General features: G+C 38.6%; 1 protein-coding gene across 2 annotated transcripts in view; it reads left to right on the top strand.

The window, feature by feature from the left end:
- Positions 1 to 15,466, top strand: part of Shmt (serine hydroxymethyl transferase) — a 131,813-nt gene that overhangs the window by 57,726 nt on the left and 58,621 nt on the right. The window lies entirely within an intron of this gene.

Genomic DNA, 15,466 nt, shown 5'->3' with positions numbered 1-15,466 from the left:
ATGGGACGCATTGGGTAATGGGATGCACCCTTCTAAATCCCCTCCCGTGGTAGCAAGCATTCTGTAATTGCTTCAATCTAATGGGGAGTCACCATAACGTTGATGCAAGCCGAATTTCAGCCTGAGTTGCGTATGTTTCTTGTGCTGTGCAGAAATATTCATTTTGTTACATCATCTTACATCAGAAGATTTGAATTTATATTAAGGTACGTACTAAACTGTCGAATGTCTTCAGTTTTCTGAATGTGAAATGCAATATCTTGTGATATACACGTGATTTACATTTTTTCCTTCATCGGTTATAAAATGGCAGGAGAGAAGGCATGAAGGTGTCTACAGGGGTAATCGTACACGCTCTGCGTCTCATTAGCCCTTCAGTGCGTACAATTCTGTTCTCACCTTCTTCGGTTGGCTAGGCTATTTTATGGCACGACGAGACTGAACTACATCGTTTTGCCTATGAATTTGCTGACAGGAACAATCTTTCTAACAACTTTAACAACACTACTAAATAAGCTGGCCAGCAAGGACTGGACGCAATGTTTCTTGACAAGAACAAAGAACTCAGTCTGTGGAAACATGAAGCAACTAGCGTAACCATAATTTTATAATTTAATTAAGCAGAAGTTGACAGACATTATCACAATCTCTTGACTGTCATTGAAAAACATATGTTTCCTCCGTCACATATTTATAATGTTGACGTAACCAGCATTTTGACTGTCCAGAAGCCACCTCCATTAATTGCCCGCAAAGGTCAAAGGCAAGTAGGGACAGTGACTAGCTTAGAACGAGGATGAAATATTACTGTATGTTTCGCCATGAGTCCTACGGGTAATGATATACCACTGTATATCCTGGTGTGAGGATGTCCACTGCAATAACACGTGGAGGCCCTCCAGGAAGCATTTACGTGTGCTCCAAGTCAGGATGGATGAATGAGGACATGTTCCTGATGTGGCTCATGCATTTCTCTGCACACACGCAATCATCAGTGTAGATTCCAACTCTTCTTTTAGAGTCACATATCACTTTCGTCCTTTAATTTCTGCAAGAAAAACTGAATTATTGTTGTAACAATTCCTCTCCTATCCCTATCAAAGCATTAACATCTTCTTCTTTATCTGTTTACCCTCCAGGGTCGGTTTTCCCCTCGGACTCAGCGAAGGATCCCACCTCTACCGCCTCAAGGGCGGTGTCCTGGAGCTCCAGACTCTGGGTCAGAGATACAACTGGGGAGGATGACCAGTACCTCACCCAGGCGGCCTCATGTGCTATGCTGAACAGGTGCCTTGCGGGGGGATGGGACGATTGGAAGGGATAGATGAGGAAGAGGGAAGGAATCGGCTGTGGCCTTAAGTTAGGTACCATCCTGGCATTTGCCTGAAGGAGAAATGGAAAACGACACAAAACCACTTCCAGGATGGCTGAGGTGAGAATCAAACCCTTCTCTACTCAGTTGACCTCCTGAGGCTGAGTGGACCCTGTTCCAGCCCTTGTAACACTTTTCAAATTTTGTGGCAGAGCTGGGAATCGAACCTGAACCTCCTGGGGTGGCAGCTAATCACACTAACCACTATACCACAGAGGTGGAGAGCATTAACATTTTGTGCAAAAACACAGGTGTCTAGGCCTAAACAGCAGTCTGAAATTTTGACAGCCACACCCAGAAAACCAGTATTAGAGGAGTTGGAAAAGAAGAGAGAGGAACGAATATACATATTATCAAGAAGACTCAAGTTGCAAATTCACGAAAATGAAGAAGACGAGGAAGGCATTTTTCCAAGACAACAACAGTTCATCACATGAAATATGTGATGATGAACTTTGTCGAGGTGATGATAATGATGATTACACGGAAGAAGTGTCTGGGTTGCCACAGAGGAATACCACCAACGATGTTTGTCTCTTCTGTGGTGAAAGAATTACATGCGTGCCATTGCCCCACAGGGGTGGGTAATGATACGCAAAACCAATTTCTATATTTTGATAGAAGACTCAGGAACTTTACTACTTCTGTACTTGTATTCCACACTCCGTATTCTGAACTATATTTCCTATCATACTGAAGTATTGTAGATATTTTGGATCGAACATAGTACCTTTTACAGGTGTTTTGCCTTAGATGCGTGCAATTGCCCCTCTCTCCCCTAAAGACACATAAGGTCTCAAAATAGTACATACTATGTGAGAAACTGAGATAAGATTTGGGAGACGTGCTGCACTATGTTAAAAAATAGCTCTATGATAGAGATTCATAAGAAGTCCAATGTGCGCCATACAACATTTTAAAAAAAGTAGTTAAAGATAGAAATCCTTAGTTGCTGGTCAAGGAATTCAGAATTAAGAAGTTTTGGGAACGGAAGAAGCTGAAAAGCTGACTCTACTTGGAACATGTCAATGCCCTGAAATACAATAACTTTTCAGCAGTTGGGCAACACATGTACGGTTACAATCATAAATTTAGTGATATTTAGCATGGTATGGAAATTCTCAAAAATTATGAATAAAGGACCCCTCCTTAACATAGGAGAGAACTGCTTTATACATTTAGACCAATATTTTAATCCAAATTACTATCTTAATGACTTTTCTAAAAAAAAAAAAAAAACGAATATTCTTTTTGACCTGCTCATTCACCTTTTCAGAATCTCAAAATCAAATAATCAAGGTTAAGAAGACAGCGTGACTACAACTCAGTTGATCTTTGAATGGAAAGCAGCATCTCTTATGAGCCAGCCTATATTGAATTGCGTGACCAGCAATTTTAGGATTATTTACAACTTTTTTAATGTTATACGGTGCACTGGACTTTTTATGAATTTCTAGTTTTAACATAGTGTAGCGCATCTCTCGATTCTTAAGCCTCCACGCACAACAATCTCCATCCTTCAAGTTCCAAAAAACAGAAAAGCCTTTCTAGCATCAGTTGTCCGATGTACAAGCAATTGCATTATGAACAGTTGAGTCCGTAAATACCTGAGCCTGCGTAGCGATTATTATTATTTTTTTTTAGGTTGACAGAGTTCTGGTTGCAAAATATGTTCTAGTTCGTGTTCTGCGTTTTGAAAGCAATGTTGCAAAATATGTTCTAGTTCGTGTTCTGCGTTTTGAAAGCAGACTTTGGCTTTGGCTATCTGGTGGATAACTGGATTAGTGTATGTGAAAGTTGCATATTTGGGTTTATTGGGTTTTATTGGGGAAAGTTGCGTTGTTAATTTTAGTTTTACTTTGTTGAGGATCCTGTTGATCTTGTTGGTGTTGAAGCCATTGAATTTGGCTATTTCTTTTATGCAATCAAGTTCTTTTTTTAGATTGTTAGGTGAAAGGGAAATTTTTAAAGCTCTATATATTAAACTGTAGTAAGAGGCTTGTTTATGAGAGTTGGGGTGTAAAGAATTATTGTTTATTGTTAGCGGAGAGAAGGAGGGTTTTCTGTGTATCTGAAATTCAAGTTGTTGTCCATTCGTGTGATGTTGATGTCTAAACAATTAATAGAGCTGTTGTTCTCATCTTCCTTTGTGAATTTTATTTTGTTATCTAATGTGTTTAAGAATGTGAGGATGTTGTCGCTGCTATTGCACTGTTTATGACTAATGTGTCGTCGACATAGCGGAGCCAAAGATGAATACCATTAACGGAATTTATTATTTTACTGTGTTCTAAATTGTCCATGTAGATGTTCACTAGAATTCCAGAAATAGGGTCTCCCATAGCTAAGCCTTTTTGGTGGTGTACCTTGTTGTTGAACATGAAGTAATTATTGTTCAATACAAAAGTTAATATTTTAACTGTTGATTAGTTTAAAGATTTCATGGTCATTTAGGAGGAAAGTTGAATTTTTGAGAAGGGTTTTCAAATTGCATTGTACTTTTGGTATAGGATCTTTGTTGATGACTGTGTAGGTTGTGCCGGAAAAGAATTCTTCAGCTTTTTGATGTAGTCCTGTTTGTTCACAAGTACAGTTGTATTACCTTTGTCGGCTTTTGTCACTATAATGTTATTGGTGTTTATTTTGGTCTTTAAAGCTTGGATTTGTTTTGAAAGGGTAGTGTTTTTGCTGGTTTTTAACTCATTAACTAGGGAGGGCAGTTTCTTTTTTATTTTGTGTCTGACGTCATTTTATTTTTCTGTGGTGATTTGTTCATTAATGTTGGATTCTATTTCCGTGATAGTGGTGGTTAGGTCATCAATCGTATTGGGGTTAGGCCAATTATGTTTTATGCCTCCGTTTAGGAGGCTCATTTCATTGTCTAAAACAATGGGGCGCACTTGATACCAGACATTTTTATATCCTTTCTCACCAAGCTGCTCTCTTGTAAATAAATATATATATAAGCTTGTAATTCGTCAACTGTTCAATTGGATATTGTAAATTACTGTATAGTTACCCTGTCAACCTGTAATCGTTCAACCAACGGCAGTAATTAATGTTACGAACATTGACGCCAGATACTTTATACCCTTTCTCCCCTAACTGTTCCAGTGTAAATATTTGTATAAACTTTATAATTTCCTACGATTTTCTAATGAGTAGCGTCAATTATTCTTCGGAACACCACTGCTGGACTCTGCTAAAATACCCAGTGATTTTACGCATTGGTGCAGACTACTATGCCTATAAACTTACATTGTTTAACTGTATCATCACGGAACAAGTTTTTCTTGGTTGCTTAACTTTCCCATTGTAATGTATTTTAATGTTAACAATTTAATTACTAATCAGGCACCTGATTTTTGCCTTGAGGAGGTAATTTGACTGATGATGCCCTCAATGAAGGGCGAAACATGTCTCAAATGGAATTAATAATAAATTCCTAGGTGTTTAAAAATTGATAATGTATTGAATAGGTGACACAATAAACCCTTTAGCATCCTACATTCAGTATCTTCAATATGGATAACAATGATATTTATCACTTGCAACACGAGGTTGGTGTTGTGTTCATTTAATGGTTTAAGACTTTGTGTGCTTTGACATGTTTTAATGAAGTGTGTATCTACCTTGAGTGTTCGTGTTGTAAGTTTATGCGACGTTCAGTGATCCAGGTTCATTTTGATTTTCAGTACATATCGAGACATTTGTTCTCGGACATTTTTATGCGCTGCATTCCTATCCAATGAGAAACAGCACTTCCAAACATTTAAAGAATCATATTCTGTTGATTTTCTGTGCGTACTAAATTCAAGAAAGGGAGAAAAATTTGCCTTTTGCACGGTATGTGGGTGTGATATTAATATTGCACATGGTGGTAGAAACGATTTAAGTGATGATCAGTTACTTATTGGCATTCAGACTTCAAACATAGTATGACCTTTCATTGACCTGTAGCAATATGTCGGCCGGTCATTGAAAGTCATAAGTGAAATGAAATGTGTATCAATGACTTGGAAAAAGGTGTAACGTGTCAATATGCGGCTTACGCGCATATTGATAAAAAGAACCGATACAACTCGTAAGTGTAGAATAGACATGATGGATGAGAGCCGGTGGATCGAACTCAAGACCCCGTGGTACACGTCGAATTACGTCAAGATCAGCTTTATTTACAAGCAAGAGCTCAGTACAATGTCAGCATCAGCTGAGAAGAATGTGGCTAGACATGATATCTAGTTTGAAGTTGTATAAGGGGGCCATGGATTAGCATGAAACTTCATATGGCAAATCATCTAATGGGCCCGTGCTGACGTGTTTCATAGTAAGAAGAAGAACAATAGTGTGTGTTTTCCTTTAGCAACTTCTATGATGAAGGTTAGAGTTGTTATTCAGTTCCTCAAATGTCAAAAACACATGTATAGCTAGCATAGGATTTCTCTGCTTATGGAAAGCAACTTATTATTATTGTAAATAATAATGGAAGGAGTTCGTGTTTTACTTACTGATTACTGTATGAAGGAAGATAATAGAAGCAAGCTTAAGGATCTGGTTCTGTAATTGATAAACATAAAGAATAAGCCCAGATATAAGTTATATAATAGCCAAAATCATTTGCAAACCTCGAATTATATGTTTCCTCAGGCCAGTATCAAACTGGAATAGTGAAAATACAATTAGTGTGAAATTGTATTCCTAATGATATTGTACAAGTTTCAGGTGGCGGCCGGAGATGTTAAATCACTATTTGACCAGGGAATGTAAATGAACAACATGAAGTGCTAAACCAATATAGTGCCCTGGCGGACTCAGGCCTCTGCCGGAATGGACGGAATTACAAAAATGATGATTAAACTGCTGCGGAATTACCATGAAGAAGCCAGATAAGTTATTGTACTTGTCTATCTTTTGCTTTCCTAGAATGCTTTAGTAGCGTTAGTCCTTTTGTCAATGTCACGTAGGTGACAAGGGTGTGTTAACTTGAACGATCTAACAGATTTTCGGTTGTATTTGTCGGGTTGCGATTGATCATACGTGGGTAAATAGTGTATGCCGTCAATTACCGTGGATGAGACGTTTTACTGCGTTGTGTCCGTATTATTTATCGCTGTGAAACAAAAATAATATCATTTACTACAGGTAAGTTGCAGTGTGACAGTGTGTGTGAAATATTGGTGCGTGATCTTGGTATAATTCCCATGATGTGATATGGATGTTCATTAAGGTGTATTAGGTAATGTTCATGTATAATGTTGATAAGGCTCTTCCTTAATATTGCTTGTGCAGTTAGGATGTGAGGATTTGTGCGGTATACAATGTGATGACGAACGTAGGGTCGTCATAAAGCGTGGCGGACACGAGATAATTTAGGTTGATTTTTATGGTTTGCGTGTCGAATTATATTGAGTGTCGAGACGTGTTAAGTTGTTAATGGTGTTGTTAATAGAATTTCCGCCGCATATTTTGTGAGATAATTGAACAAGCTAGTCCAGCGTTAGGCATTGGTATTGAAGAGAGTCATCAAGTACATGAATTAATAAATTAAGATTCGTAGTTGCAAGTAACGAAATGTTGGAATGTGCGCACGGTTAGGGTCTTAAAATGCAATTCAATGATAGTTATGTTTAAGATCAGAATCACCTATTGCGATCGATGTACATGTAGTAGATGCTTGTAGTAGATTCATGCTGTAGTAGCATTTCAGCTGATGGTGAAGGCAGACCTCGACGCAGTCCAGACTGTACCAACTTATATTTTCATGCCAGTAGATAAAGATTCATTTCAGGTGCAGCCAACAGCTCGATGGGTGGAAACGACGTGCATTTTACTCATTTATGTGTATTGTGTTGCTATGTGTGATCATTTATAAATGCTGAAATCTGTTGGGGGGTTCAAGTTAACTGATATTTAGTTAGTCAGATAGGAACAATGATAACTATGAAAGGCAAGGCGGAGTGGACAGGTACAATTAACATTTGCGACGACGAGTGAATGACATAATATGACCCGATAGACTTTGATATATCCATAAGATTCTACGTTTCTGTGAATTTGTGTTAAATAATTGTTTCCGGTTTATGATGGACAATGCAAGATGGACTCGGTCCTTAGTTAATGTTAATGAATGCATATGATTTATTTTACGTTGTTCATTTCAGTTGTTCATATTCAATCAATTGATTTTTTTTAAATTAAAATGTGATCCTTCCAATTTCTGTTGCGATTTATTTGAAAACTTTGCCTTAGTGTATAATTTACATTTTATGATTGGCAGTATCTATAGCTCAGTCGTCGTTATCTGAATGTGACCGAATACTCTTCGAAGGGCCATGCCCTGAGTGGAGTATCATGCGAACCTTCTGTATACTAGTCGGCAAATAATTTGATAGTTCATGGTTATCTACAAACCACGGCGTCCACGAACGGTCACATAGTGTATTAGTGTTTTTGGTCGCCCACCGTTGGGCTGAGTATTGACGAGTGAGCAGGTTAATATATTATATTTTGATTGTCAATCGCGAGGCATTGAACGAAAATGATGATGTATTTTGTCCGCTCGATGATGATGCGTATAGTAGGCAACGGAGCGATGATGGTAAAGACTTAGTTTGGCAATGAGAAGTTGGAAGGATAAATTAATCAGGGTCAGATTATTCGTTCATTCATGTGAGTATGGTAATTATTCGGTCATTTCGGTATGAGCTTGGGCTCGTCAGGGCTTAATCAGTGAATTTTGTGGCTGCTAAAGCAATAGTGATAGGTTAGGTGATATTTGAGGAACGTAGGATAAAGACATTTACTGCTTGAATATCAGTGTTATTAGTGATGGCGTCATTAGCGCAAGTAAAGTTACTGCTAGAAGAGTTAGCGGGTAGATTGACGAAAGTACAGGAATCCCAGGAAACGACCGTTAATGAAATGCGGAAAGAAATTAGAGAGTCGCAGGGAGTCGCATTAAAAGAAATTAGAGAATCGCAGGAAATGTCGGCGAGCGAAATGCGAAAAGAAATTAGAGAATCACAGGAGATGACCGCTAATGAGGTGCGAAAAGAAATTAGAGAGTCACAGGAAATGGCAGCTATTGAAATGCGAAAGGAGGTTAGAGAGTCACAGGAAATTGCAGCTATTGAAATGCGAAAGGAGGTTAGAGAGTCACAGGAAGCAGTGGCAAATGAGATGCGAAGAGAAATACGAGAAAGGCAGGAGGAGACCAGTAGAGAGATTAAAGAGAATCAGCGTGTTGTTTCAGAATTAGTCATGCAGAACTCAAGGGTGATGCAGGAAGAAATATCAGCACTAGGGTCGCGAATAGCCGAAATACAGGCGGACATACAGGAGGACATGAAAAGCTTGAGAAGTGAGGTGACAGTAGCAATAAATGAGAATAGAAAAGAGATTAACGAGAGGTTCACCGAACTTCAAGCTGAATTGAAGGTCAACGTGAACGATATTCAAACACAAGTTGACCGTGATATTAATGAATTAAAAGAAGAAGTAATTATTATGCAAGGGAAAATTATCGAATCGGATACTAGTTGGGACGATAAGTTTAGGAAAGTGACTGAAAATATTGAAGAAATCAATAGAGGAGTTCATGAGGAGATGGATACGGCGAAAGAACACATTAATAGTAAATTTCAGTCCATTATTGATGAGACAGATAGAAACAGGACCCAAACGGATCAGCAGATAAAGAAATTAAGTGACGAGTTGGAAAATGTACAGAAGAACATCCAGAATATGAGGATTGATTCTGAAACAACCAAGAAACTTGTGTTGACGACTTTGGAGAAACAGTCATCGGTCGATAATGAAAGGAAAACTGAGCTAGACTATCAGTTTGAAATACCGGTATATAACACCGACAGTAGTGAGAATAGTGTTGCGCATACAGCGAACGGAACCCAAATAATAAATGTAATACGCACAAACGAAGATAGACCAAAAAAGTTCACCGGAAATATAAAGTCGGGAATGACTCCTCGAGGGTTCATTCGAGAAATCGAAGAGTATTTCCGCGAGGCAAAAATAATGCCGGAGAGGCAATTAAAGGCAGTGGAACGACATTTGGACGGAGCACCACTGATATGGTACAAAGCGTTCAGGTACATTTTTGAAGACTACGCCGGATTTAAGAGCGCGTTCTTAGAACGTTTTTGGGGAATTGACGTTCAACAAAATGTCAGATTGGAGCTGTATTCAAAAAAATATTCTCTCAGCGGACCGAGTTGTTTCTCGGACTATTTTACCATGCAGTTCCACCGTTTGAAAGAGCTTGACTCACCCCCAACAGAACTCGAAATGGTGCGAGCCATAATTAAACAATTTCCACCTGATGTTCAACGGTTGATGACAACAGCGAACGTACAGTCCGCGGTGCAAGCAGAGGCAATTTTGAGGCAGCTTGACAGCACAAACACGCAAGTCGGAAATAGAATAATAAGGCATGTAGATCCAGTGGTAAACGTCGCAACGACAGTGGAACAGGAAAATGAATGTCGGGGGAATAATCAATGCTACTGCATGAGGAGAGAGAAGCAGGAGAGACATGATAATTCAGAAGACAACCAACGCGACCGGAGATGGACATCATGTCAGAATGGTAATGGAAGATATCCACGGTTTAGAAGAGGAACACGTTGGGGTTACCAACGAGATAGATGGCCGTACCGGAGGAATAGAAGTCAAGGAAGGATAGGATATAGAAGTGAAAATCAAGAAGGAGACGTTGACCAAGAAAAGAGGAAATACGTAGAAGAATTAAAACGCCAACAAGAGACTAAACGTTGGGAAGAAGCGATAAGGAGTCAAGAGATGAACGCAGATTGCATTGGTGCGTCGAGTCTCGAGTATCAGCGGCAACAAAGAAAAGATGCTGCAGACCGGATGCTTAATCCTAATGCAACCTCATTTGATGATAACTCCCACGAGAGGAATGGGGTGAAAAAAAAACGCCAAATTAGAATTTAAGGAGAATAAGATAGATTTCAAGCAGCAACTGAATGAGCTACGTGAAGGGGTGATTGGAAACATAGAATCTTGGGAATTTGAACCCGAAGAGTTGTTGGAAGACCGCCAATTGGGCGAATCTGAAATTAAAAGAGGACTTCCGGTCATATGGGTCACAATATTAGGTATTAAAATTTACTCGTTGTTGGATACAGGCGCCAGTATTAGTATTATTTCAAAGGTATTATTAACAGAACTCCAACGCAGAGCACGAGTCCCCATAATGCCAGTAGCCAACATAAAGATAAGAGGGGTTATTCCAGATAAGGTTGCCAATTGTAAGATGCAGACGTTCCTTCCAGTTGAGATTGGCAAAGTTACATTCGAACATCCATTTTTGGTAATGGATAGGATTCAACATAATGTAATAATTGGATCAGATTTCATTAGGGAAAATAATATTATTATTGATTTAAATAGATAAAGAAAAGAAGAAGTTAAGAGTGGTTGTTCCACGGAAATTAAGATGCAAGTTAATATGGTATATCCACCGCATGATTGCCCATGGAGGAGTCGATAAATTAACAGCAACAATTAGTGAGACGTTCACGTGGGCTGGTTTGAGAAGATCGGTTAGAAAGATCATTAAAACATGCGACATTTGTCAACGCGTGAAACATAGTTCGACCTTGCTCTACCAACAGCCAATTCCCATAATACCTGAAAGTCCCCGGGAAATCTTCGCAATGAATTTGTATGGAATGTTACCTGTTAGTATGCGAGGAAATCGGTTCATTTTGGTAACTTTAGATCTGATGTCAAAGTTCGTATCGTTGCAACCAATTAGGAAGGCTAATTCGAAGACTATCATCAGGGCTTTAGAAAGGCAGATTATACCCGAAATGGGAAAACCAAGGTGCATAATTACTGATCACGGAACCCAATTTACTTCAAAGGAGTTTTCCGAAGCCATTGAAAGATTGAATATACAGCACAGATTTAGCTCAATCAGGCATCCGGAATCGAATGCCGCCGAGAGGATTATGCGCGAGATTGCAAAGTACTGCCGAATTTTCTGTCCGGAACGTCATTGGGCATGGGCGACGTTTCTGCCAACAATTGCGGAATGTATTAATGACACTTGGCATGAATCGATTGATAATATCCCCAGCGTTTTGCATCTGAACCGTTATCCTCAACGTCCTTGGAATGAGATTATTAAGAGACCCATGGATGAATTACCCCAGGCTGGAGAAAATGTTCGACGAGCGCGGCTACGCATGGTGAAACAGGCGGAGAAGAGAACGAAGAAAATGAGATACAGAAACTTCCGGAAACCGCTAGAAGTTGGGACTTATGTGTTGATTAAGAAACCTGTTTCTTCTGACCCTAAAGCAAGGTTCTTTTCAAAGTTTGCTCCATTGTATATTGGTCCGTTTAAGGTTATAGAGGATCTGGGCAATAATGCTTATAAGATTCAGAGCTTGAATTCTAAAAATATGTCAATATTCAATTCAGCAAATTTAAGACAATATTATTTCCCTGTTACTAATGATGATGAAGAAGCCAATCTCGTTTTTGAGGACGATATAACAGACGATACCTTGAGTGGAAACGATCTCACGAGCGAGGAAGTAGATGTTCATAAAGCTGATACCAATGCATACTTCTGAAGATGAATGATGAGACGTAGCAAATAAATACACGGGTTTTGATCTGAGTGATAAGCACGAGTTGTTCGGAAATGAGGCTTGGAAGTATTGATATTTTAAGAAAGGAAGGATTTAGCCAGTCAAAGACTGATATAATAAGAAATTTCTCCCCATGTTCGAAATTTCTTCTCCAAGTAGAGGGGGAATATGACCTTTCATTGACCTGTAGCAATATGTCGGCCGGTCATTGAAAGTCATAAGTGAAATGAAATGTGTATCAATGACTTGGAAAAAGGTGTAACGTGTCAATATGCGGCTTACGCGCATATTGATAAAAAGAACCGATACAACTCGTAAGTGTAGAATAGACATGATGGATGAGAGCCGGTGGATCGAACTCAAGACCCCGTGGTACACGTCGAATTACGTCAAGATCAGCTTTATTTACAAGCAAGAGCTCAGTACAATGTCAGCATCAGCTGAGAAGAATGTGGCTAGACATGATATCTAGTTTGAAGTTGTATAAGGGGGCCATGGATTAGCATGAAACTTCATATGGCAAATCATCTAATGGGCCCGTGCTGACGTGTTTCATAGTAAGAAGAAGAACAATAGTGTGTGTTTTCCTTTAGCAACTTCTATGATGAAGGTTAGAGTTGTTATTCAGTTCCTCAAATGTCAAAAACACATGTATAGCTAGCATAGGATTTCTCTGCTTATGGAAAGCAACTTATTATTATTGTAAATAATAATGGAAGGAGTTCGTGTTTTACTTACTGATTACTGTATGAAGGAAGATAATAGAAGCAAGCTTAAGGATCTGGTTCTGTAATTGATAAACATAAAGAATAAGCCCAGATATAAGTTATATAATAGCCAAAATCATTTGCAAACCTCGAATTATATGTTTCCTCAGGCCAGTATCAAACTGGAATAGTGAAAATACAATTAGTGTGAAATTGTATTCCTAATGATATTGTACAAGTTTCAGGTGGCGGCCGGAGATGTTAAATCACTATTTGACCAGGGAATGTAAATGAACAACATGAAGTGCTAAACCAATATAGTGCCCTGGCGGACTCAGGCCTCTGCCGGAATGGACGGAATTACAAAAATGATGATTAAACTGCTGCGGAATTACCATGAAGAAGCCAGATAAGTTATTGTACTTGTCTATCTTTTGCTTTCCTAGAATGCTTTAGTAGCGTTAGTCCTTTTGTCAATGTCACGTAGGTGACAAGGGTGTGTTAACTTGAACGATCTAACAGATTTTCGGTTGTATTTGTCGGGTTGCGATTGATCATACGTGGGTAAATAGTGTATGCCGTCAATTACCGTGGATGAGACGTTTTACTGCGTTGTGTCCGTATTATTTATCGCTGTGAAACAAAAATAATATCATTTACTACAGGTAAGTTGCAGTGTGACAGTGTGTGTGAAATATTGGTGCGTGATCTTGGTATAATTCCCATGATGTGATATGGATGTTCATTAAGGTGTATTAGGTAATGTTCATGTATAATGTTGATAAGGCTCTTCCTTAATATTGCTTGTGCAGTTAGGATGTGAGGATTTGTGCGGTATACAATGTGATGACGAACGTAGGGTCGTCATAAAGCGTGGCGGACACGAGATAATTTAGGTTGATTTTTATGGTTTGCGTGTCGAATTATATTGAGTGTCGAGACGTGTTAAGTTGTTAATGGTGTTGTTAATAGAATTTCCGCCGCATATTTTGTGAGATAATTGAACAAGCTAGTCCAGCGTTAGGCATTGGTATTGAAGAGAGTCATCAAGTACATGAATTAATAAATTAAGATTCGTAGTTGCAAGTAACGAAATGTTGGAATGTGCGCACGGTTAGGGTCTTAAAATGCAATTCAATGATAGTTATGTTTAAGATCAGAATCACCTATTGCGATCGATGTACATGTAGTAGATGCTTGTAGTAGATTCATGCTGTAGTAGCATTTCAGCTGATGGTGAAGGCAGACCTCGACGCAGTCCAGACTGTACCAACTTATATTTTCATGCCAGTAGATAAAGATTCATTTCAGGTGCAGCCAACAGCTCGATGGGTGGAAACGACGTGCATTTTACTCATTTATGTGTATTGTGTTGCTATGTGTGATCATTTATAAATGCTGAAATCTGTTGGGGGGTTCAAGTTAACTGATATTTAGTTAGTCAGATAGGAACAATGATAACTATGAAAGGCAAGGCGGAGTGGACAGGTACAATTAACATTTGCGACGACGAGTGAATGACATAATATGACCCGATAGACTTTGATATATCCATAAGATTCTACGTTTCTGTGAATTTGTGTTAAATAATTGTTTCCGGTTTATGATGGACAATGCAAGATGGACTCGGTCCTTAGTTAATGTTAATGAATGCATATGATTTATTTTACGTTGTTCATTTCAGTTGTTCATATTCAATCAATTGATTTTTTTTAAATTAAAATGTGATCCTTCCAATTTCTGTTGCGATTTATTTGAAAACTTTGCCTTAGTGTATAATTTACATTTTATGATTGGCAGTATCTATAGCTCAGTCGTCGTTATCTGAATGTGACCGAATACTCTTCGAAGGGCCATGCCCTGAGTGGAGTATCATGCGAACCTTCTGTATACTAGTCGGCAAATAATTTGATAGTTCATGGTTATCTACAAACCACGGCGTCCACGAACGGTCACAATAGTGAACAATCTCCAGGATAGGCTACAGATAAATCCCTTTTCTTTTCATCAGTGAGAAACTACTTTTATACTGCCTGTGATTACATCATCAACAAGTTTCCACTCAAGGATGATTATGTTAAAGCATCCTCAAGTTGCTAGGTTAGACAACATTAAAGATGCACAGTTTTCTTCCATTAGTTTTTTCTTGAAAAAGTTTTTTATTGTGTTATGCAAGGAAGAGAATGAAACTACAGATAAGGTGATGAATGAGCTTCAGAGGCGGTCCACAGCTCTTCAGATAGATGACACTTCGGCTGCAAATCAAGATGCTACAAGTGATTCCAATTGGGCACAAATATCAAGAATTCGTGGAGCCGATGGACTTCTTAAGTTTAACCGAATTTGTAGAGTAATGCTGTCTATTCTCACCATACCCCATAGCAATGCAGAATGTGAACATGTTTTCAGCCTTGTGAAGAAAAATTGTACAGAGTTCAGATCAGGCATGTCCAATGAATCTCTGGAGTCTATTTCTATTTTGAAGACCAGGAGTTCTGGTTCCTCTTATGACAAAACATATTCTCAAGACTTTTTGCAGGAAGCTGAAAAGGTCACAACTGTGATTTTCAAGTCAAACTAGCGTGTGATTTGCAGTGTGTATTATATTATTTCTTACCTGTGATATGTTAAACAAGTTTTATTGTGTAAAGCCTTTTTCAATTACTGCATATCTGCTTAATTTATCATGGAAGTCCTGTCATGTATGCTCCAAACCAATATTAACATACCTGTTGCTGTTTAAC

Source organism: Anabrus simplex, chromosome 6, assembly GCF_040414725.1.
Source record: "Anabrus simplex isolate iqAnaSimp1 chromosome 6, ASM4041472v1, whole genome shotgun sequence".
Taxonomy (NCBI): domain Eukaryota; kingdom Metazoa; phylum Arthropoda; class Insecta; order Orthoptera; family Tettigoniidae; genus Anabrus; species Anabrus simplex.
The sequence above is the reverse complement of the archived record's forward strand: the minus strand, read 5'-3'. Positions and strand labels throughout refer to the sequence as shown.